The sequence below is a fragment of the Tachypleus tridentatus genome, chromosome 11, assembly GCF_004210375.1.
Source record: "Tachypleus tridentatus isolate NWPU-2018 chromosome 11, ASM421037v1, whole genome shotgun sequence".
Lineage (NCBI taxonomy): Eukaryota > Metazoa > Arthropoda > Merostomata > Xiphosura > Limulidae > Tachypleus > Tachypleus tridentatus.
The window spans coordinates 29,138,130-29,161,869 of NC_134835.1; the positions used below are offsets into that span (position 1 = coordinate 29,138,130).

Below are 23,740 nucleotides of genomic sequence, written 5' to 3' on the forward strand. Positions count from 1 at the left end.
TATGTAACCCATTTACTCATATGAACAGGCATTGTAAATACGCTTCATAGACAAAAGTTCTACGAGTGGACTGATTTATATTCTGGTTGTTTTCTAACATGACCACTGAATTATTATTTGGAAATAATATATAATTTTTTTTAATTTGCGAAACAGAATATAATCCTTTTAAACTGTATATATACATATATTACTTGAGAAATTTCTGATTACAAAAGGTAAAACACAGTAAATATTTCTTCTCTAACCGCGTCCCTCGTACGTCCAACTCCAACAGAAGGTAAATATGTCCTTTGTATGTTGTATTCCAACATACGGTAAATATGTCCTTTTTAACCACTTCCATCACATATTCTACTCCACTACAAAGTAAATACGTCATCTATAATCACTTCTCCGTTATATGTCATTTTAAACCTATTTCTGTGTTATTTTGCACTCTACTGCTCACTCACTCTAATGGCACTCATGTCTGTCAGTCCTTTGGCCTCTTTCATGTGAAATCTCTCCCTGTACTGTGCAGCCTCTGACCATTTGTCATCTTCTTTACCAATATGAAAAGCATATTTTGCGACATTATCTCGCCATCTTTTTTTATCTTCCTTAAGTCACCTACCATATGGTCCTCCAAACATAGCAGTCTTTGGAAGTACATTGTATTCCATCCTGGCAACATGCCCAGCTCATCTCATTGTTCTTAATTTTACGATATCAGTAATAGGAGTTATTGAAATTACCATACTTCAGTCTACATAGGACAGCTGGTTCTAAAAATATGTTTCTTATTTTAGTTTTTTCTGGTGACTTCTCATTTACTTGAAAAATATTTTAAGTTCAAGAATTCTTTACATCTGCTTGCAGTTCTATTTATTTTTTGTATTATCTCTTGTCACTGTGATTCACAGATACCTAATCTCATTAACGTTTTTAATATTCATTTGCACTCGAGCACAAAATGAAAACGTTCCTTTTACCCTATTCTCTTACGTTATCTATTCAACCAAATGATGGCAGGGTCCTTTTTACCAAATTTTCTGGAATGTTATACTTAATTATATGTTAACCAATATTTTAAGCCAGCTTTTGCAAAAAAAAGGTAGTTAGATCAAACTAAACCAGTTATAGGTTCTATCATGCTCAGCCATAAGGCAGTTGGATCACACTAAACCAGTCATAGGTTCTATCCTGCTCAGCCATAACGCAGTTGGATCATACTAAACCAGTTATAGGTTATATCTTGCTCAATCATAAGGTAGTTGGATCATACTAAACCAGTCATAGGTTCTATCCTGCTCAGCCATAAGGTAGTTAGATCATACTAAACCAGTTATAGGTTCTATCCTGCTCAGCCATAAGGTAGTTAGATCATACTAAACCAGTTATAGGTAATATCCAGCTCAGCCATAAGGTAGTTAGATCATACTAAACCATATATAAATTATATCCTACTCAGTCATGATGTAATTAGATCATATGACTTGCCTCTATGACACATTATGTTTTATTATAAGACTTGAACAAATTCTATAACACCATTTTTTTTTCTTGGCTTCTCTAAACTTAACAAAAGGGAATAAATTCTACCACTCTAAATTTTAGGTATATATAGATATTTTAGGTATATACACTGCTGGCCCAAATCTTAAGGCCAATGAACATAAAAAAAATATGCATTTTGCGTTGTTAGACTCAACCACTTATTTGAGTAGAGCTTCGAAAGATGAAATTAAGAAAAGAGAAAATAAAAATAAAATACTTTTTAGTATTTAATAGGGAAAAAATGAACACTACGAAATTAGCCTAAATACTAGATGGTCAAAAGTTTAAGACCATACCGAAACGAAGCGTTAATCGGTAAACACGTAACGAAATTTAGTCATTTGTGTTCAAACATTAGCGTTGTCAACATCTCCCTCTGACATCTCCTGTGTTACATTGGGTAAAAACATGGCAAAGGCTAAAACGTTGACAGAGTTTGAACGTGGCAGAATTGTCGAGCTGCAAAAGCAAGGTATCTCTCAACGTGCCACCCAGAGATTAGGCGTAGTAAAAGTACTATTGCAAATTTCTTAAAAGACCCTAAGGGATACGGAACGAGGATTTCAAGTGGTCGGCCCAAGAAAATTTCGCCGACGTTGAGCAGCAAGATTCGACGGGTTGTCCGGCAAGGCACCAGCCGATCGTCGAACCAGATTAAGGTCCTTACAGACGCAGAATTCTGCTCAAGAACAATAAGACGGCATCTACGGGAAAAAGGCTTTAAAAACCGTAAATGTTTTCAAAGGTCACGTCTCCTTCCACAGCACGAAACAGCTCGGTTAAACTTTACTGATAAGCACCAAACATGGGACGTAGAAAAGTGGACGAAGGTTTTGTTCTCTGATGAGAAAAAAATTAACCTGGATGACCAGATGGCTTCCAACGTTATTGGCACGATAAGGATACCCCACCGGAGACATTTTCTACACGACACAGTGGAAGAGGTTCCATCATGATCTGGTATGCTCTCTCCTTCCATGGAACAATGGAGCTTCAGGTTATACAAGGGCGTCAAACAGCAGCTGGCTACATTGGCATGTTTGAGAGAACATCTTTTTTAACTAAAGGCCCTCACTTGTGTGGAAATGACCGGATCTTTCAGCAGAACAACGCTGCAATCTACAATGTTCGCAGGACAAAGGACTTTTTCATGGTGAATAACGTGATTCTTTTGGACCATCCATCGTTTTCGCCCGAACTGAACCCCACTAAAAATATTTAGGGGTGAATGGCAATTGAAGTCTACAGAAATGGACGTCAATTCCAAACAGTGCATGACCTTCGTGAAGCCATCTTCACCACTTGGAATAACATTCCAGCCAGCCTTCTGCAAACACTTATATCGACCACGCCAAAGCGAAAGTTATTCGCAATGACAGCCGTGAAACTCACTACTGAGACCTCTTGTTGGGTATTTCCTACCCTGTTTAGGACTTCTTTTTGGTATGGTCTTAAACTTTTGACCAGCTGGTATCTAGGCTAATTTCATAGTGTTCACATTTTCCCGATAAAATGCTAAAAAAGTTTATTTTTATTTTCTTTTTTCTTATTTTCATCTTTCGAAGCTCTACTCAATAAGTGGTTGAGTCTAACAAAGCAAAATGCATATTTTTTCTTTATGTTCATTGGCCTTAAGAATTTGGCCAGCAGTATATACATATATATCCAATCGAACAATAAAGAGAGCAGACCTCTATATTATTTTTATGATCAACTTATAAGCGAGCTTTTCCACATAACTTTATGAAATAGTGTTAGTAAACCCTACGTGACGAGAATGGTTGCTGATATCTTAAGAAGTTGAATAAAGACGACTAGAAGTATCTACCTCGGTCGCTTGGATACCATTTCAATAAACTACGTTATTCTTTCCTAAAACCGGCTACACAAATCAATAAATATATTCTTTCTGTGACGCTTTAATGATGCTATGGAAATCATAGTATTGGTAACGTTTATTAAAGGTCATGAATTTTAAGGTCTTACACGAATATACATTTGTACAACCTTTGCGTGTGAAAATACGAGAGATTTCATTTGTTTATTTCCAGTAAAGCACAAAGCTACACAATGGACTGTCTGTGCACTGCCAACCACAGATGTGGAAACCCGGTTTCTGATGTTGTAAGTCAGCAACAATACCACTGTGTCACTAGAGGATATATGAATGTTTAACAGATGAAAATGAACAAAGTTATGTAATTTTAAAAGTTAAAATTATCACTGGATTATCCTGTAAAATGTTGTTTTTTTTTTTGCTTTATTTTATAAAGTTTACAGGGGTCACAAAATATATATTTACAACTTTCTCAGGTTCACGAACAAGCACCAAAGAAGAACATTGATAATTAATACAGTTCATTGACCGAATGTTGTCTAAACTTTATCAGGTATTCATACTGTCACTATAAACTATCTGTCAAAGGCCTTAAATTACATCATTACAACTTCCTTTATTTAATACTGTTGGAAGTTTCTCGCATCGACATCTAACATGAAGCACTTCCATAACGACTTCCTGAGAAACTCCCCTAACTCCACTTATCTCACAAACTGCTAAGTTAGCGTACCGTAATGAAATTAAAAACGATAAAGCTAACCGTCGTAGACTATAAAATAACTAAAACTTGGTGTTCCTTTCACAGTTACATAGCATATATATGGACACATTTCTCGTTAATATACGTTAATAAAGTTCTGTGCCTAATATCCTATGGTCTTACTTTAATCCCTTGATAACGTGCACAATAAACTATACTGGAAGGAACATCCATCATGTATGCAAATAGACCCATGATTAGTATGTTATTCAAGGTTCAACACATTGACATGAAACCGTATTACTCTTTCATATTTCCACCCTTTTTTTGTTTTGTGTGTATGTTGTTATCCTTTAAGTTCTTTAAATGCAGTTTGGGATGTTGCGTGTTCCAGGATAGTTCATAACATGCAGCGGTTGGCAGTATAACAATAAATAAAATCTAAAGAGTTTGTGTTTAGACGCTTATAGTATTGTTTTACCTATTAATCCCATAAGAGTCAAATTTGGATTACGTAGAATCTCATAGCTTAGGATCACCACATCCCATATAACTCCACGCTCGTTATTCTCTATAGCACGTTCTCTGTGATGGAGTGAAAATCTACATAAAAATTTCTGAGTTAATCATGTCACGTGCTAACACAAACGTGGACATTTACGGATCGTTCCACGCGCTAATATATACTAGTCGTAAATATTTGCCAGGGCGATCACTGTACCACAAATGTGATATGTCGTCTTTCTTTTTGTGTTTATTATTAACAAGTGAATAAAGTGATTAAAGTATTACATACTTTAATAACAAATAATTTGTTATGAATTAATTATTCTTTAAAAAAAATACAAAACGTCCACAGTTCAGCACCAAAAATGTTCGTTGGTCCATTTTAAAACTAATTTATATAGCTACCTAGAACAACTACACTTAAACGGGGGACTTCCCAGCCTGATTTCAACTTGGCTAAGTTTGGTTTGTTTGTTTTGAATTTCGCGCAAAGCTACACGAAAACTATCTGCGCTAGCCGTCCCTAATTTATCAGTGTAAGACTAGAGGGAAGGCAGCTAGTCATCACCGCCCACCGCCAACTCTTGGACTACTCTTTTACCAACGAATAGTGGGATTGACAACCACATTATGACGCTCCCACGGCTGAATGGGCGAGCATGTTTGGTGTGAGGGGGATTTGAACTCGCGACCCTCGGATCACGAGTCGAGTGCCTTAACCACTTGGCCATGCCGGGGCCTTCAATTTGACATGAATAAATACGACTGTTAAAACATTAACAACTATTGGCAGTATCCGACAATATCTACTTGATCCTTGGCAGGAGCGGTCAGAAACACACAGTATCTACTTAAAATGTAATATTATAGATAAGGATGTGGGATGTCCTCTTCCACTATTTTGAGCCGTAACACATAAACCGTTCATCAAAAAAAAAAAAAGCTATACATGTAATCATCTTCCTTGTGATTGGTTCAGGTATTTTGGTAACGACCTCGTCTCTTAGCTGAGTCCTCATTCCTAATATTAAGATGATAACATTTAAATGCTGCAAAACTCGATTCGTTCCTCCTCTTTTTCATCATTTTAAATTCGATCTTCGAATAGTTCACCTGAGTCCGTCTAGAAATTTCATCTAAATGAACTTAGGCAGTTCTTAACAACACTTTGTAACACCAGACAGACATATTGAGAATTCTGTTTTATATTTAGTTTAGTCTTAATTACTTTTAATTCAATGCAAAGCCTTGTTTACTTGTTTATAATTAAGCACAAAGCTACACAATGGGCTATCTGTGCTTTGCCCACCATAGGTATCGAAACATTGGAGAGAGCAATGGAAGAACACTATTGTCATTTGTTATTAAGCACAAAACTATTCAACGGGTATCGAAACCAGGTTTTTGGCAGTATAAGTCAGCAAACATACCGCTGTGTCACTAGTGGACTGCAAGGAACGATCTCCAGAGGTATATTTTTCATGTAAAGGTAACCCTGTACGACTGTCTTCTCTGACAAACACAAAAGTATTAGAATGAAAACACGATTCTAATCCTAGTTTTAGAGATAGCTCCAACTTTGTTCGCTTGTACTAGATGACTGTCATGTGGTCCCTTATCCCAGGTAAACCTAAAAACTAGGATATGAATGTAATGTGACCTTCAACCTAACGGAAACCAAAAACACTAGGCTATGATTGTAATATGGTCTTCTATCCAAGGTAAACCTGAAACTAGGCTATGAATGTGATGTGGTTCCCTATCCCAGGTAAACCTGAAAACTAGGCTGTGAATGTGATGTGGTCCCCTGTCCCAGGTAAACTTGAAAACTAGGCTATGAATGTGATGTGGTCTCCTATCCAAGATAAACCTGAAAATTAGGCAATGAATATGACGTGGTTTCCTATCCAAAGTAAACCTAAGAACTAGACTATGCTAATGGCGAAGAGGAAGCTTTTGATTTGTCCAAAGTAGCCAAGCTTAAAAATCAACAAGCGCACTGACCTTTGACTGACAGTTTAAGTTTGGATATTGTTCAAAGTACAGATAATATAACAACAGCTCGTGTACTGAATTTTGTTAACTCTTGTTAATCTAACAAAGTTTAGTTATAAAGGTGTAATAAAGGAAGGACAAACATTGTAGTTAAACTATTCTGAAAATAGCGTTTGATGAAATAAATTACTTATATAAAGTAATACTTAACCGAACCAGTTATTCAACCTAACCATTAAACCTACAGATTCTAAGCACTGTAGAGTTGGTTAACCAAAGACAGTAAAACATGAAATACTAATAAAGATTCCAAGCACTGTAGAGTTGGTTAACCAAAGACAGTAAAACATGAAATACTAATAAAGATTCCAAGCACTGTGGAGTTGGTTAACCAAAGACAGTAAAACATGAAATACTGATAACTATAACCAAGTTCTAACTAAGACAGTGTATTGCATAGAACATCCATCGCTACTCGATAGAAATAATAATAAAATACTTGCTTCCAAGATCTTTTCTTGAGTTACGACCGTATGACTCATCAAAGTTGTGACGAAAACACCCGTATTTGATTGTTCAACATAGGTAATCATTTTGATGTATTATGATATTTCTCAACAAATTCGCTGTGATACAGTTTCCATGTAAATTCAAACTTTCTGAACGTTGCAATCAACGAAACTATAATGATTAATATCCACCGTTGATTTTTCTTTATCACAGATGCACGGACAACAACTGGAAGTGATGGTAAGTTTATCGTTTCGTTTGTTTTGAATTTCGTGCAAGGCTACACGAGGGCTATCTTCGCTAACCATCCCTAAGTTCGCAGTGTAAAACTAGAACGAAGGCAGCTAGTCATAACCACCCACCGCCCACTCTTGGGCTACTGTTTTACCAACGCAGAGTGGTATTGACCGTACCGCTATAACACCCCATGCTTGAAATAACGAGCATATTTGGTACGATGGGGATTCGAACCCGCTACCCTCAGATTACACGTCGTACGCCTTAACCCACCTGACCATCGTAACAGCTATCGCGAAAGTATTGTTGGGTGTATACATACATGTATATATATTAACTATGCCTAAAAGCCTTCTAAGTAACAGAATAAACGAATAAACATATCAAACAGAAGTATATATATCAAAATTATATAAATAAGTCACAGTCCTAAGCGTAACTGCATAAAGCTTATGTTAATTTTATAGACTACAATAAAAACACACTGACGAGTGTTGTAGATAAACTGTGAAGCATCAAATTCGAGTGTTTATAAAACTGTTAAAAAGTATCAGGAGAAAATAGTAAAATTTTGTAATAAAACTGCTAAGTAATATCCAACATATTGTTTGTTTGTTGTTTTTAATTCAATGCGTTTGCCATAAAACTAGATGAAACATTAATGCCAATATTATGATAAAATCCACGTTATAATTTTACATTTTTTATTTCACATTTCTTTTAATTTGTAAATTAGGTTTCAGACATCAAAACAGAGCTCTTTAAAATATCATTAAACTTATTGGTTTACAATACTTTGTCAGTTAATCTTTATTTAACAAAAGTGTATGCCAGTTAATCTTTATTTAACAAAAGTGTATGTCAGTTAATCTTTATTTAACAAAAGTGTATGCCAGTTAATCTTTAATTAACAAAAGTGTATGCCAGTTAATCTTTATTTAACAAAAGTGTACGCCAGATAATCTTTATTTAACAAAAGTGTATGCCAGCTAATCTTTATTTAACAAAAGTGTACGCCAGTTACTCTTTATTTAACAAAAGTGTATGCCAGTTAATCTTTAATTAACAAAAGTGTATGCCAGTTAATCTTTATTTAACAAAAGTGTACGCCAGTTAATCTTTAATTAACAAAAGTGTATGCCAGTTAATCTTTATTTAACAAAAGTGTACGCCAGTTAATCTTTATTTAACAAAAGTGTATGCCAGTTAATCTTTATTTAACAAAAGTGTACGCCAGTTAATCTTTAATTAACAAAAGTGTCTGACAGTTAATCTTTATTTAACAAAAGTTTATGCCAGTTAATCTTTATTTAACAAAAGTGTATGCCAGTTAATCCTCCTTTAATAAAAGTGTATGTCAGTTAATATTTATTTAACAAAAGTGTATGTCAGTTTCAGCAAGGAATATACTATTACGTTCAATGTATTTTTTTATTTGTTAATGTTTTAATTAAAATAAAATAGTCATGTAGAGAAAAAAATATTTGACCTACTTATCAAATAAACTCATATCCTGGCCCTTAGCAACTGAGGTGGTCCTGGCCTATTCATCAGATAAACTCACATCCTGGCCCTAAGCAACTGAGGTAATCCTGACCTACTCATCAGATAAACTCACATCCTGGCCCTTAGCAACTGAGGTGGTCCTGATCTACTCATCAGATAAACTCACATCCTGACCCTTAGCAACTGAGGTGCTCCTGACCTACTCATCAGATAAACTCACATCCTGGCCCTTAGCAACTGAGGTGGTCCTGACCTACTCATCAGATAAACTCACATCTCGACCCTTAGCATCTGAGGTGATCCTGACCTACTCATCAGATAAACTCACATCCTGGCCCTTAGCAACTGAGGTGGTCCTGACCTACTCATCAGATAAACTCACATCTTGGCCCTAAGCAACTGAGGTGGTCCTGACCTACTCATCAGATAAACTCACATCCTGACCCTTAGCAACTGAGGTGATCCTGACCTACTCATTAGATAAACTCACATCCTGGCCCTTAGCAACTGAGGTGGTCCTGACCTACTCATCAGATAAACTCACATCCTGACCCTTAGCAACTGAGGTGGTCCTGACCTACTCATCAGATAAACTCACATCCTGACCCTTAGCAACTGAGGTGGTCCTGACCTACTCATCAGATAAACTCACATCCTGGCCCTTAGCAACTAAGGTGGTCCTGACCTACTCATCAGATAAACTCACATCCTGGCCCTTAGCAACTGAGGTGATCCTGACCTACTCATCAGATAAACTCACATCCTGGCCCTTAGCAACTAAGGTGGTCCTGACCTACTCATCAGATAAACTCACATCCTGGCCCTTAGCAACTAAGGTGGTCCTGACCTACTCATCAGATAAACTCACATCCTGGCCCTTAGCAACTAAGGTGATCCTGACCTACTCATCAGATAAACTCACATCCTGGCCCTTAGCAACTAAGGTGGTCCTGACCTACTCATCAGATAAACTCACATCCTGGCCCTTAGCAACTAAGGTGGTCCTCATTCCACCATTTCTGAAGTTTGGGGAAGATAAATAATAAGTTTGTTTTTGTTTTTTTCGTGCTATTGATTTTTGTTTATATTTTATCGTAAAATGTTAAATAAAATAAGTCATTTTTCTACACTGCAATTTTATCACAGCTAAACCCTTCCAAACTGGACAGAAATTTATTTAAAAACAAAGAAAAAAACAAGGTAGATGAAATATTAGCTACACATGTAGAGATAAATTTTAATATTTTTGTAAGTTAAAAAGGTGAATGTCGTTATAGATAGAAGAGTAACTCTTTGCAAATTAACTGTATTAAATACCCACATAAATTATAAGCTTACTAAGTCTAAACATATTTCTTACCATACGCACGTAATATCTTGAAATGATGTATTCCTGTTCCTAGCGTCATATTAATATGCAAATCGAAATTAACTGGAACTTTTTTAAGTTCAAGTCTATTTGGCACGCTTCAAAAGACGCGCTTATAAACCTGTCTTAGAAATTACTGACTAACAGTAATTAGCAAGTTAATTAACTACCTTTAATGCGTAAACTTCACCATCGTGCGTGTGTATTTATATGTCCAAAATGCGTTTTCCTGCTACAACAGTCGTTTAACATTGTAAAGGTTATTTCATACTATCAAACCATAGTATTAAATATGTATATATTTTTATTACACTGATTCGACTTTCCTTCTTCAGAAAAAAAAAAAAAAACAAAAGTAGTTTATGAGTTCGGTTGTTATAAAGCACAACACTATATGCAGATAGCTCTAGTCACCACGGATATCGAAACCCGATTTTTAGCGTCGTACGTCTGCAGACTTACCGCTAAATCAGTGGGGAAGCCTGAGTTATGAAAAACAACTCATCGAAAATTTTAAGATCAAATTAATACTGGCTTCCTTCATCACAGTTTGGTTTGGTTTGTTTTGAATTTCGCGCAAAGCTGCACGAAGGCTATCAGCGTTAGCCGTCCCCAATTTAGCAGTGTAAGACTATACGGAAGGCACGTAATCATCACCACCCTCCGCCAACTCTTGGGCTACTCTTTTACCAACTAATAGTGGGATTGACCGTCACATTATACGCCCTCACGGCTGAAAGGGCGAGCATGTTTGGTGTGACGGCGATTCGAACCCACGACCCTCGGATTACGAGTCGACTACCTTAACTACCTGGCCATGCCGGGCTTCCCGGTAGTTAAACGATAAACTTGAAAATTTATAACCGTAATTTTAGGTTCGATTCCCTCAGAAGATACGGCAAGAATAACTTATTGAAAATTTATTTCAATCTCTGAATTAGACGAAATTGTTTTCATTCAAATATTTATTTTTAATAATAGTTAATTTGATTTAAATTATTTGTAGGTTTTTAATTGTCTATTTATTTCAGTTCTTTTGTCATTACCGGCTCTAATGTTTTTATCTTTTCATGAGCTTAATCACAAAAGGTTATTTTTTAAACTTGAAATCCTTTTCTCCTTAGAACATTACATTATAGGACCGGGCATGGCCAAGTAGTTAAGGTACTTGACTCGTAATCTGAGTGTTGCAGGTTCGAATCCCAGTCTCACCAAACAAACTTTCTATATGCTTCATTCAAACGTTTATATTTTTCTGTTAATTGATTTGAACTACGAATAAAGCTGCACCAGCCGTCCCTAATTGAGCAGTGAGATACTAGAAAGATTGTTTATTTGTCTGTTTTTGAATTTCGCGCCAAGCTACACGAGGATTATCTGCATTAGCCGTCCCTAATTTAGTACTAAGACTAGAAGGAAGGCAGCTAGTCATCACCTCCCACCGCCAACTCTTGGGCTACTCTTTAACCAAAGAAATGTGGAATTGACCGTACATTATGACGCCCCCTTAGCTGAAAGAGCAAGCATGTTTGGTGTGACGAGGATTCGAACCCGCGACTCTCAGACTAGAAGGGAGGTTGCTGACTAGTTAAAACCACCCACTGTGAACTCTTTGGCTACTCTTTTACCAACAAATGGGCTTACTTTATAACGCCCCAAAGCTGTAAGAGCAAGCATGTTTGGCGAAGGGGATTTCAACTCGTCCTCCGCGGACTGTGAGATAAGAGCTGTGATCACCAAGGCCTTTCCTATTGGATTGTTGATTTCAACAGCAAGATACTTATCACATCCTTCAAACCGTATCTTATTGAGAATGAATAAAAGGGGGAAAATCCGTAATGTTTACAAGGAAATAGAAATAAAGGTTTTAAAAAGTTATAATTGAAGTTATTGTAGTTGGACATTTTTTTAATAAAGCAATTGGCAAAATCGTCCAAGCATTCCTTTTGTTTTCGATCTAAAGATACTGTTGTTACACTCTGTGTTTATTGGAGTAATGACAGTCATCAAAACGTCAATAATTTATTTCGTTTATCGAAAGCGTCACTAAAAACTTTAATTACAAAATTTTACTGTTTACAGAAAAAAGCAAACATCCAACAGCAAATATACGTACAAATGCCATTGAAGTCCAATGAACGCGCCTATAAGGAGTTTTCATACAGTCATATCTGGTGTAAGATGTTATTCTTACTAGTGTTTTCTTTGTTTGCAATTCAAGTGGTACTGTAGACAATCTAAACTCTAATCGAAACCACGAACATTTGTAGGTAAGAAGTCTAGTATTTATAACCCACGGTTTAGGTAATGGTAAGTATATGTACATTTCCCAAGTATGTTTTTGTTTGAATATTACTTTGCAATAAGATATTTAATAATTTGCATATTATTTTTCGAAACTGAACAACTTACCGTCTTGTTAAATAAACCTAAAACGTTCTATATAAAAAACAACCAAAGACTTCCTTGAGTGTTTTAATGTTATTAAATATTTATACATGAATAACACGGACGGGGTTATAAGATAGAAATTAATAGACACACTTAGCTTCATCTGTGCTAAACACTTAACAAAAGAAACATGTGGAGGTATGCAAATGAAAAACAGTTAAAGTTTACAGCCCTGAGAGACTGTTATAGAATTATGTACCGAGTCTCACATGTTCTAATAAAAAAATATATTGAAAGAAAGTTACATCGCAAAACGTAAGAAATATTTTTTTTAAAACGAAGGATAACTAAAGTGAGAGTGAGGGGTAAACACCGTTAAAAGTAAAAAGAAACACCAAAATAAAAGTGATTAAAAAGTGGGGGGGTAAAATAAAAAAGGTAGGACATACAGTGTTGAAAAAAATAACATAAACGCACATGTACAAACATATAGGAGTTATAATAAGTCATTGCAGTGTCGAATATGATTATGGAAATACTCAAGTATACACATGTAAGAGTCACAATGAGTGTGTTTTTTTTTCGTATAGCAAAGCCACAAAGGGCTATCTGCTCAGCCCACCGAGGGGAATCGAACCGCTGATTTTAGCGTTGTAAATCCGGAGACATACCGCTGTACTAGCGGGGGGCGTCACAATGAGTCGCTCCACAAGTATACACATGTAGGAGTCACAATGAGTCGCTGCACAAGTATACACATGTATGAGTCACAATGAGTCGCTGCACAAGTAAACACATGTGTCACAATGAGTCGCTGCACAAGTATACACATGTGTCACAATGAGTCGCTGCACAAGTATACACATGTGTCACAATGAGTCGCTGCACAAGTATACACATGTGTCACAATGAGTCGCTGCAACTTATCATTCATTTTATTATTCGTTGCTTGTTTGTTTGTTCGTTTTTTAATTTCGCGGAAAGCTAGATTCTAATATAACACATTTAAGAAGAATGATTTCACATTATTAACTTTAACTAGACGGCCACAGGATCTGAACAATCAAATCCTGGTCGATGGTCGTTTCCTCATTAAAAACGGAGAATAATGCAACCATATTATACAAAGTACCATCCTGATGGAAATTATAGTACTGTTTTCAGATACTTAACTGTTCCCTCATGTAACCACTGAGCACAAAATACGCGGTTAACTACGTATTGTGTTACATGTTTGTTTGTTTTGAATTTCGCGCAAAGCTACACGAGGACTATCTGCGCTAGCCGTCCCTAATTTAGCAGTGTAAGACTAGAAGAAAGGCAGCTAGTCATCACCACCCACCGCCAACTCTTGGGCTACTCTTTTACTAACGAAGAGTGGGATTGACCGTCACATTATATTGCCCCAACGGCTGAAAGAGCGAGCATGTTTGGTGTGATGCGGATTCGAACCCGCGACCCTCGGATTACGAGTCAAACGCCTTAACCCATCTGACCATGCTAGGCCTCTGTTCGTTGCTCAGTATAAAGCGAAACAAGTGGGCTATTTGGTGTATGTTTAGAATAAATGTCTTCTTGGAAGACAAATATCTGCCCAGCAGGTTCTTTTCCTCAATAAACGACGTGATTGATAGCAAATTGCGTGTTAGTTTTATATAGATTCTCAACACCATTGGCTGGGATACATGTCTTATGATGTCCCAGCATGCTTCACTGACCATGATATCTCTTCCTTCAAACAGGCCATTGTTGTTAAACGTTCCTTTCCTAAACAATTTTCATTACAACGGTAACGAGCGCCATCCTTTGCCTTTTCTCATCCCATTGCTTGAATTTTGATTTTACTCTTCCGGTTTGGTTATCTCTCCTGAGAAGTGATTTTTGTGAAGTTACACATCTTTTAAAGCCATTTCGTTCCATTATGCGTGTTACTGCTCGTTGATTTCTACAAGTTGTTACGTGGCATTTCCCTCTTGGGAGCCATAAACGCATTCGCCACACTAATACTGATACGAATTGTATAACAGTTCGTACTTTTAGACGTTACGCTCAATGGGCACTGCATGATTGGTTGGATGATAGCCAATCACGATGTAAAATATCAAATACAGAGGAAGAAGAGCACGAAGTATCCAGAGGCACAAAGGAAGTTCAAAGAGTTAAAACAAAACTTTCAATCACTTTCCAACTGGGGCCCGGCATGGCCAAGCATGTTAAGGCGTACGACTCGTAATCTGAAGGTCGTGGGCTCAAATCCCTGTCGCCCCAAACATTTTCACCGTGGGGGCGTTATAATGTGACGGTAAATCCCACTATTCGTTGGTAAAAGAGTAGCCCAAGAGTTGGCGGTGGGTGGTGATGACTAGCTGCCTTCCCTCTAGTCTTACACTGCTAAATTAGGGACGGATAGCACAGACAGCCCTCGAGTAGCTTTGTGCGAAATTCAAAAACAAACAAACAAACTTTCCAACTGCTAGATTATTCAAGGGTTTGTTGAAATAATTCTTTACATCGATTTTACAAGAACAACTTTAAAGAATAATTGATTTTCTTTGCTACAATAACAACAACTCAAATTACAGCTGTGTCGCTTTCATCAGCTAATTAAGCACAAACGTTATTGTCTACATCATTTGTAAGGTTATTAAATTACTAGATTCATTACGTGGTCAGTTAGGCAAAAAAAAACAACAACTGACTTTTGATCGCTCGACGTTTGACCAATATAAATTAGGTTTAATCAATATGCCAATGTATGTAAATATGGAGTATTGATATGTATAGTCCTTTGTTAACCTGAAGATGACCTAGGAACGTTGAAATATTTTCCCTGCTTATCAATAAAAGTGTTAATACCCGTACCAGCCATTCTGAAATACACTAAGATGTATAGTACTCGCATACTGAGTGTGTGTTTCCACATCGAACCCCTAATTGTAATGCGTGTGTGTGTGAATCCGTAGATTTACCACTGTACCAGCGAGGAACCTCACGCAGTGATCTTATATATTTCAATATGGAGTTCTATAAGATGTTATTAGTTTATTCTTATGAATTATTTCAAATCGATATGCCCTGTCTGTAATTTTATAACTTTAAAAGTAACAAAAAAAGGAACTTATTAGTCCATAAAAAGTGTCCCTCCCAACTGTAACCATCTGTTGCTACTCAGGTATTCATGCAATCTTTCAGTGAACTCGAATTTTCTGCCTCCTCTATCCTTGTGCAATTCATTCCAAAAGCCAATTACCTTGTTTAAAAAGTAAAACTGTCTAAACTGCAGATGGCTCTTACGCTGCCAAAATTTGAATTTATGACTCCTTGATTTCACTGATATATAAAAAATAGTTTGATCGTCAATGCCCTTAATAATCTTAAACACCTCAATCAAATCTCATCTCACTCTTCTCTCCAGAGAAACCAAGTTTAAAGATTTCAGTCTCTTCTCACAGGATAATCCCAAGTATTATCCTAGTGGCTTTTCTTTGAACATTCAAAAACAATTCAATGTCTTTCTTCAATTCATTTCACCAAGTGAATTCAACATGAAGCTTACTTTATTGAATTTGCAGCCACAAGTGTGAAACGTTGTCATTCATAAGGATTTTATTATTCTGGACAAGAAACTGCTTATGATTCTTCCCTTTATTTCTAGATCTTTCTTTTTAGTTTTCCCTTAATACACTTTACATACACTTCCATATTGTCTATATTGATATACATAGTAGGGGTAGATGTGTTCGAAACACATTAAAATGTAAACACATTCCTATTGATTACGGTAACATAGCAACGAAACCATGCCACCAGCTGGAACTGTAATTTCGGGTGATACCAGCCCAGTTAAGGCGTTCGACTCGTTATACGAGGGTCGCGGGTTCGAATCCCGGTAGCACCAAACATGCTCGCCCTTTCAGCCGTGGGGGCATTATAATGTTACTATCAATCCCACTATTCGTTGGTAAAAGAATAGCCCAAGAGTTGGCGGGTGAGTGGTGATGACTAGTAGCAGTCTTACACTGCTAAATTAAGGACAACTAGCGCAAATAACCCTCGTGTAGCATTGCCCGAAAATCAAAAACAAACAAACAAACCTTCTTGAGGAAAGGAGTCCAAAACTGTACACAGTATTCTAAATGAAGCCTTACACTTGATCAGTACAGTAAAATAACAATATATATTGTCTTGTATTCAATATTTCTATATACACTAACCAAAATCCTTGCCCTATTGGTAGCTACAATACACTGTTTAGATGACATACAGATGTTTCTATCCCAACAGCAGGATCGTTTTCTTCAACCACAATATTAAACGTATTCCCATTTGAACTGTCAAAACCCACATGCATCAGCTTACCTTTTGGAAAGTTAACCATCATACGTCATGTATTGATCCAATACATCAAATGATCTAAATCTCCCTGTAAGACTGCAGTATCTTTGATACAGTTAATCATCCCAAAAATCTTGTAACAATTATTTTGTGATGCGTCTTATCAAACACTATCTGAAAATCGAGGTAAACCAAATCCACAGCATTTCCTTCATCAACTCAGAAGACGTGTTAAGCAAGACCTTTCCTTTAATTACTGATGGTGAAAGTAGAATTCCCAGTAACCGATATACCTCAGTGACAAATGGAAAATCGAATGTTCTATTGGAACTTCATATTTTACTGTTTAATATTTTAGTGCCATAACATTGGACTCTATTGACTTCCTCACTTACACTCTGTCTTCCTTCTTCGATTGATTATATGATTACAAAAACTAATTATTTTTGAACATATACATATACATATATATATGTGTGTGTGTGTGTGTACGTTTCTCCAACAGGAAACACATTCTTCATACAAATAAGAAACGTAGACTAATTCTTTAAATCAGAAAAAATATGAAAAGTTAATGAAGCTAACTCCATATAGGAAACTGACTAATCGAACATTAATGCCACAAACCAACAGTTATGTTAATCTAAACCTATGTACTGAACTAACAATGCAAAAATAACTTTTACCTATTGTAAAAGTTAATAAGCATAATCAGATACACGTCTAGCGTTCAGTAGTTCCTAATATCCATATTGATATCAAATAATGTTACATTTCTAGTAATGTTTGGACCTTCACAACAAAGCCCATTGTACAGCTTGGTTCAAACCTTCAAAATACAGCCTATTGCAAGAAAACTATCTTCGGGATTCATCTTCACTTTGTATTGTTTCTCACTGTACTTTCACACAAACCTGGCATGTAAGAAAACTGAACAATTCACTCTAAGAAAAATCCAGCTTTCCAAGGTTTAATATGATAGTTTATTGTGTTGTTTTTCAAAGTAATTTCAAACACAACTGTCATGTAAGAAAACTCCATAAAAATCTACTCTGAGAAAACCTTGTCTTCCAAGGCTTCATTTGAGATTATCTTCTATTACATTTGAAATAAACTTCGACTAACGATAACGGTCTGGAATATTATGAACCTACTTGGAAATAGGAAACATTGAAATGTTTTGATTGAATCAACACTACACAAGAAGAAACCTTGTAAGTTTTAAATATAATTCAGAACATGAAAGATACAACTCCAAAATAAAAATAGAATTACACATAATTTAATTTGGTATTCTAAATGTTATTATTATTTTGTTTCGAAGGTATTAATAATGAATCATGTAAACCCGTTTACAACACATATGCTACTGTTCTTTAACAATGTGTTATGCTTTCATTCGCTTTATTCAGACTTAACGAATCTATAAAAACAAAGTTTAGTTTTTATTTGATTTTCGTTACGATTCCAACTGTCTCCAGTTGCCCGTACGCTGTGATGTTGTCAGATTACGTCATAGTTAACATTCGCGTGTTCATCTGCTACTGGTTGTGACGTCTCGTTGGCTTTATGACAACTCTTACAAAATACTGTATCGTAAAACACTTTATTTTCTTACGTCAAATATGTGCGTTGAAATTATTCGTGCGCTCGAAACAATAAAACTAGAGTAACCATGGATATTTTATTTTTCGCTTTAGTTTTCTATGTAATAAATGGTGGTCCATTTTTTTATTTTTATCATTTCCATTGGACTTAACGACAACTTATGAGAAAATAAATGTGTAATAAGACGCTAGAGTTTTGTATAGCAACACTCAATTATGTATAAATTATTTACATATTGGCTTTGACAGATATAAAGTTCAAACTAAACACAAATAAATGAACATAAAGTTTTAATAATTCCAAACACGATTAAAATATGTTATATTAGTGTTACGATTCAAAGATTACAATATTTTACATTACTGTTACAATTTAACGATTACAATATTGTTCATTAGTGTTACGATTTATACAATTTAACGTCAACTGATATATGTACACAAATACGATACCGATTTATTTCAGTATGAGAGTACCAAAAATAAATTTATTTGAGATATGAATACCATTCAAATAAGATACAAATAAGCCAACCTCATTACAAACATTACTGTGACCTAAATAATTGTCTTCAAAGTAAAAACATTAAGTAATTTCATTTGATGTGTGTATACAATCAAAACATATTGATTTAGGGTTAGAAATGAAATAAAACGATATTCTTGAATATGAAAACACAAAGTAAAACAAGAGATATTTTAAATAAAAAGCCCCGGCATGGCCAGGTGGTTAAGGCACTCGATTGGTAATCCAAGGGCCACGGGTTCGAATCCCCGTCACACCAAACATGCTCGCCCTTTCAGCCATCGGAGCGTTATAATGTCACGGTCAATCCCACTATTCGTTGGTAAAAGAGTAGCCCGAGAGTTGGCGGTGGGTGATGATGACTAACTGCCTCTCCTCTTGTCTTACAGTGCCAAATTATGAAGGGCTAGCGCAGATAGCCCTCTTGCAGCTTTGCGCGAAATTCAAAACAAACCTATCTTAAATAAATGTACATGTAATATATTCCATAAGAGTAAAAGTCGATACATTAATTATCATATTTTTCGTTGGTTTTATGACATTAAGTACTTGTAGTTAGTTACTTTCTTATATGAAGTTCGATACGCTAATTAATTTTTGGCGTATGTTTCGCTGTAATGTGTGTAGTTAATTTACCTTGTTCACAAATTATTATTAAAACAAAGATTGACCTTCACGTTAGAGGTGCAGCTTCCTATGTTAAATATTTTAAGTTGCATAGGCTTATAGAATACAGTGAATTTCAATAAACACTTATTGGTTCCAAACATTTCCTAAGTAAAAACGTCAAAGTTTTGAGTTTCAAATTTCAAGACGAAAAAAGTTATTAAAACACGAACACGTGTACAAGATAAGAAAACTGAAACCAAATGAACTAAATATCGTCTATCACCTTCATAGTAAATACTCTAATGACCTGCCAATAAAAAACCCTCAATTTAGACTCACAGTGGAACAGAGGTAAGTCTACGGGCTTATAACGCTTGAAACCCGGTTCTGATATCCGTGATGGGCACAGCACATATAGCCCACTGTGCAGTTTTTTTGTTTGACTACTGTTTTGTAGGTTTGGGTTAAAACAAACTTCACGTTTAAAGATTAAACCAATGAAGGTTTTAATTCTCCCTGAAGAACTTCACTACACGTGTTCAATTTAAACATTTCTTTGAGAAAGGTTATATTGAAACGATGTTGAACGTTTCAAATGACATGTAATTTTATAAGCCACATAAGTTATGCTAAACAGCATGCAAATAGCAGAACATGCTTCCAGAAACATAACCTTGAAATGTATTATGTATCAAATCGGTTGTCTTTGTTAATACGACAACCACTGACATCATTAGATGGTATATAATACATCCGTTTGTTTCGGATGCTCGAGTACAGCTAAACAAGGGCTATCTGTACTAGCTGTCTTTAATTTTGAGCTGATAGACCAGAAAGAAGTCAAACAGTAAACAGCACCTACCATCCAATCCTGGGATACTCTACTCTAATAGTGTGTGTTTTTTTTTCACTGTCACTGTATGGAGCACAATTTAACAGGAACGGGACGTGAACCATAAATGCAGGAATTCACACTTCGGCACTCTAGCCAGTAGGCCACACCAGTCAAGGTTTAGGGGATGAGCATACAAATCTGCTAAACAACAAACAAACTAGGGGAAGATGACCCACTGGTATGATTATATCTTATATCCCACTTTCCCCAGCCACAGCTACTACCACGTATTAAGTCACGTCGTAACAGAACTACAGCTCAAAAGACACTTGATTTTTTAGTTGTAAGAGTTACGTTTACGAACTCAAAAGGAACTCATTAAAACTGAATACGGAAAATGGCGAAATAATTTTACTTCAGTGAAACTTGCATTTATTGATTTTTGAAAATGTTACAAGACATTTAGAAATATTTAGTATTTATTTCAGATGTCGTTCAAACTTTGTAGTGGATACTGGATATATTTACACACTTTGATAAAAAAAACGATCTCTACAGCTTCTTAAGATAACTGTTAATATACAAAACAGTTATGTATGCACATTAGCCCTGAAGAAGTCGCAGAAGCAAAACACTGATTTAAATAAAAATATATTTTTATACTTATCTGGAGGGTGAAGGTCGTTTCTTTCCTAACTTTCCGATACTGTTGTTTTGACGTACAATTTTTCGCTGTGTTATAAAAATTGTATTTACTACCGACTAAGGGATGTCTCTATATAGTTTTAAGAACTAAAAACGTGTGACTTAATCTAAGCCATTGGTTATTCAGAGAAAATTTATATTTCTCAAAGGACAAATAATTTGAATTACTTCAACATACAAATATAAATGAACTTTAGCACAAAGTGAACGTTTTTTAAATAAAAGTATTCAACCTTTCACTGAACCTAACCCTTATGCCTAACAAAATAAAAACTACTACAACTGTCAGTATCATCTCTTCAAAGAAATGCCCGTCGTGGCCAGGTGGGTTAAGGCGTTCAACTCCTAATCTGAGGGTCGCAGGTTCGAATCCCCATTGCACCAAACATGTTCGCCCTTTCAGTCGTGGGGGCGTTATAATGTGACGGTCAATCCCACTATTCGTTGGTTAAAGAGTAGCCCAAGAGTTGGCGGTGGGTGGTGAACACTAGCTGCCTTTCCTGTAGTTTTACACTGCTAAATTAGGGACGGCTAGCGCAGATAGCCCTCGTGTGGCTTTGCGCAAGATTCAAAAAACAAACTATTCAAGGCTTTGACACAGCATAACCCTTGGTACCGGTACAGCATTAAAATAAGATAGGATTAGCTACGTATATAATTTTTCAAATCACTTTTATGTTAGTGACTTTTAGCAACAATTGAAACACTTAGAAAATAATGGTATTATTGTAGCAGGATTAAGGTGGCCTACTGACTGGCGTGCCCGCACTGTGAATCCGAGAATTCGCGGTTCATAACTTCTTGTTGAGAAAACATGTTTCTCACTTTAAGGCCGTTGATGCGTTAAAAAAAGTGACAGTGAAATTCCACTATTTAAGTTGGACCATATTATCCGGTGATAAACTTTATGTTTCATGGTGTGTATTACTTTCAACACATTAGACGTTTCGGATCACGTTCGCCCACCCACCCCCTCCTTCGATGGTACGGTGATAAGTTTACATTCACACTTTTAGAATGCTAAAATCTGGGTTTCTATTCCCCGCGGCGGGCACATCAGATAGCCTAAAATGGCTTTGTTTTCAAACAAATATATCACGTGCCGGTATCAAACGCAAAGTTCCCTAACACGTAATGATATAACAGAATAATAATAACTCATTTGATGCTGCCCCGGGCCCGGCATGGCTAAATGTGTTAAGGCGTTCGACTCGTAATCTGAGGGTCGCAGGTTCGAATCCCCATTGCACCAAACATGCTCGCCCTTTCAGTCGTGGGGGCGTTATAAATGTGACGGTCAATCTCACTATTCGTTGGTAAAAGAGTAGCCCAAGAGTTGGCTGTGGGGACTAGCTGTCTTCCCTCTAGTCTTACACTGCTAAATTTAGGACGGCTAGCGCAGATAGTCCTCTAGTAGCTTTGCGCGAAATTCAAAACAAACAAATAAACAGACGTTTCCCCCTAGTAGCACAGCGGTATATTTGCTAACTTATAACGTTAAAAACCGGAGTTTGATACTCGCGGTGTGCAGAGCACAGATAGCCCACAGTGATGCTTTGCGCTTAATTTTAAAACATTTGATGTTACTGATAGACGGATAGAGCGATAGATAGACAGATATCATTTCTTAACGTTTAAGAAGTAAAAGAGCAACACTGATAATTTCAAATTCTACAGTAAAACTTTATCGAAGTTAACAAACTGCATTTATATCACAATAGCGCAGCCAAGTCCGTCAAATAAACCGAATGTTTCCTTCCCTCTCAGCGTTCACTTACCTTAAAGTAATCGTGAGGAACTGTGAAGGTGGTTACCAACGTCTATTTACTGGTGAAAAGCTGCTTTCGTTTAACGTCTGTGCGTTTCTGTCGTTTCCACGTGTAAATGAAATATATATCGAAAGGATTAGATCGTATTTAACTGGGACTAGAATCTGGATGTTGCTGCTTAACTGACACAGAACAGGATAATTGTTGTTTTATACATGGACCCGTCGTTTGACTGCTCGCGGAGGTAAACGTGCGAGTTTGGCATGTAGTTTCAGTTTCATTTGCGCATGTCCGAGCAGTCTGCCGATGAAAGCATATTATCTGTAATATATATCTGTGTGCGTGTGTGAAGGTGTGGTTTCATATGAAGCCTTAATGGACCAACAAACGAGGGGCGTAGCAAGATTGTATCACTAGTCATATCTTCTGTTTTCGTGGGAATTTTTCATTTCTAGTGAACATTTAATAATCAGTTTATTCCAAGACACAACTTTAACGGCTATGATTATCCCTATTTCTAATTGAAAATAATCACCAGTAATGGAAACTAATCGCGTTAAAGTTCATTGTGTCTAAAAAAAATATCTAATTCCAGAATTTTATTTACATACATAATCTCAGCCCCAGATGGGACGCTAGGTAAACTTTTGTAATGAGTAGTTCATATCACCAGTTAACTTTCATCCTGTTTGTTACAGTTCATTTTTTACACAGACTGTACAAAACAAGAAACAGATCTATGTACAGAGGTCGAACACTG

At 36.2% G+C, this 23,740-nt stretch overlaps 1 protein-coding gene across 2 annotated transcripts in view; it reads right to left on the reverse strand.

The window, feature by feature from the left end:
* Window positions 1-23,241, reverse strand: part of LOC143231836 (dual 3',5'-cyclic-AMP and -GMP phosphodiesterase 11A-like) — a 91,626-nt gene extending 68,385 nt beyond the window's left edge. Inside the window, exon 1 of one of the 2 annotated variants that reach the window (XM_076466512.1) lies at window positions 22,990-23,241. The gene's annotated coding sequence lies outside the window, so the exon portion shown is untranslated. Of the gene's footprint in view, window positions 1-8,821; window positions 8,963-22,989 lie in introns of those variants that run through there. The other variant, XM_076466514.1, reaches the window with a different exon arrangement.
* Between the last annotated feature and the right edge of the window lie 499 nt (window positions 23,242-23,740).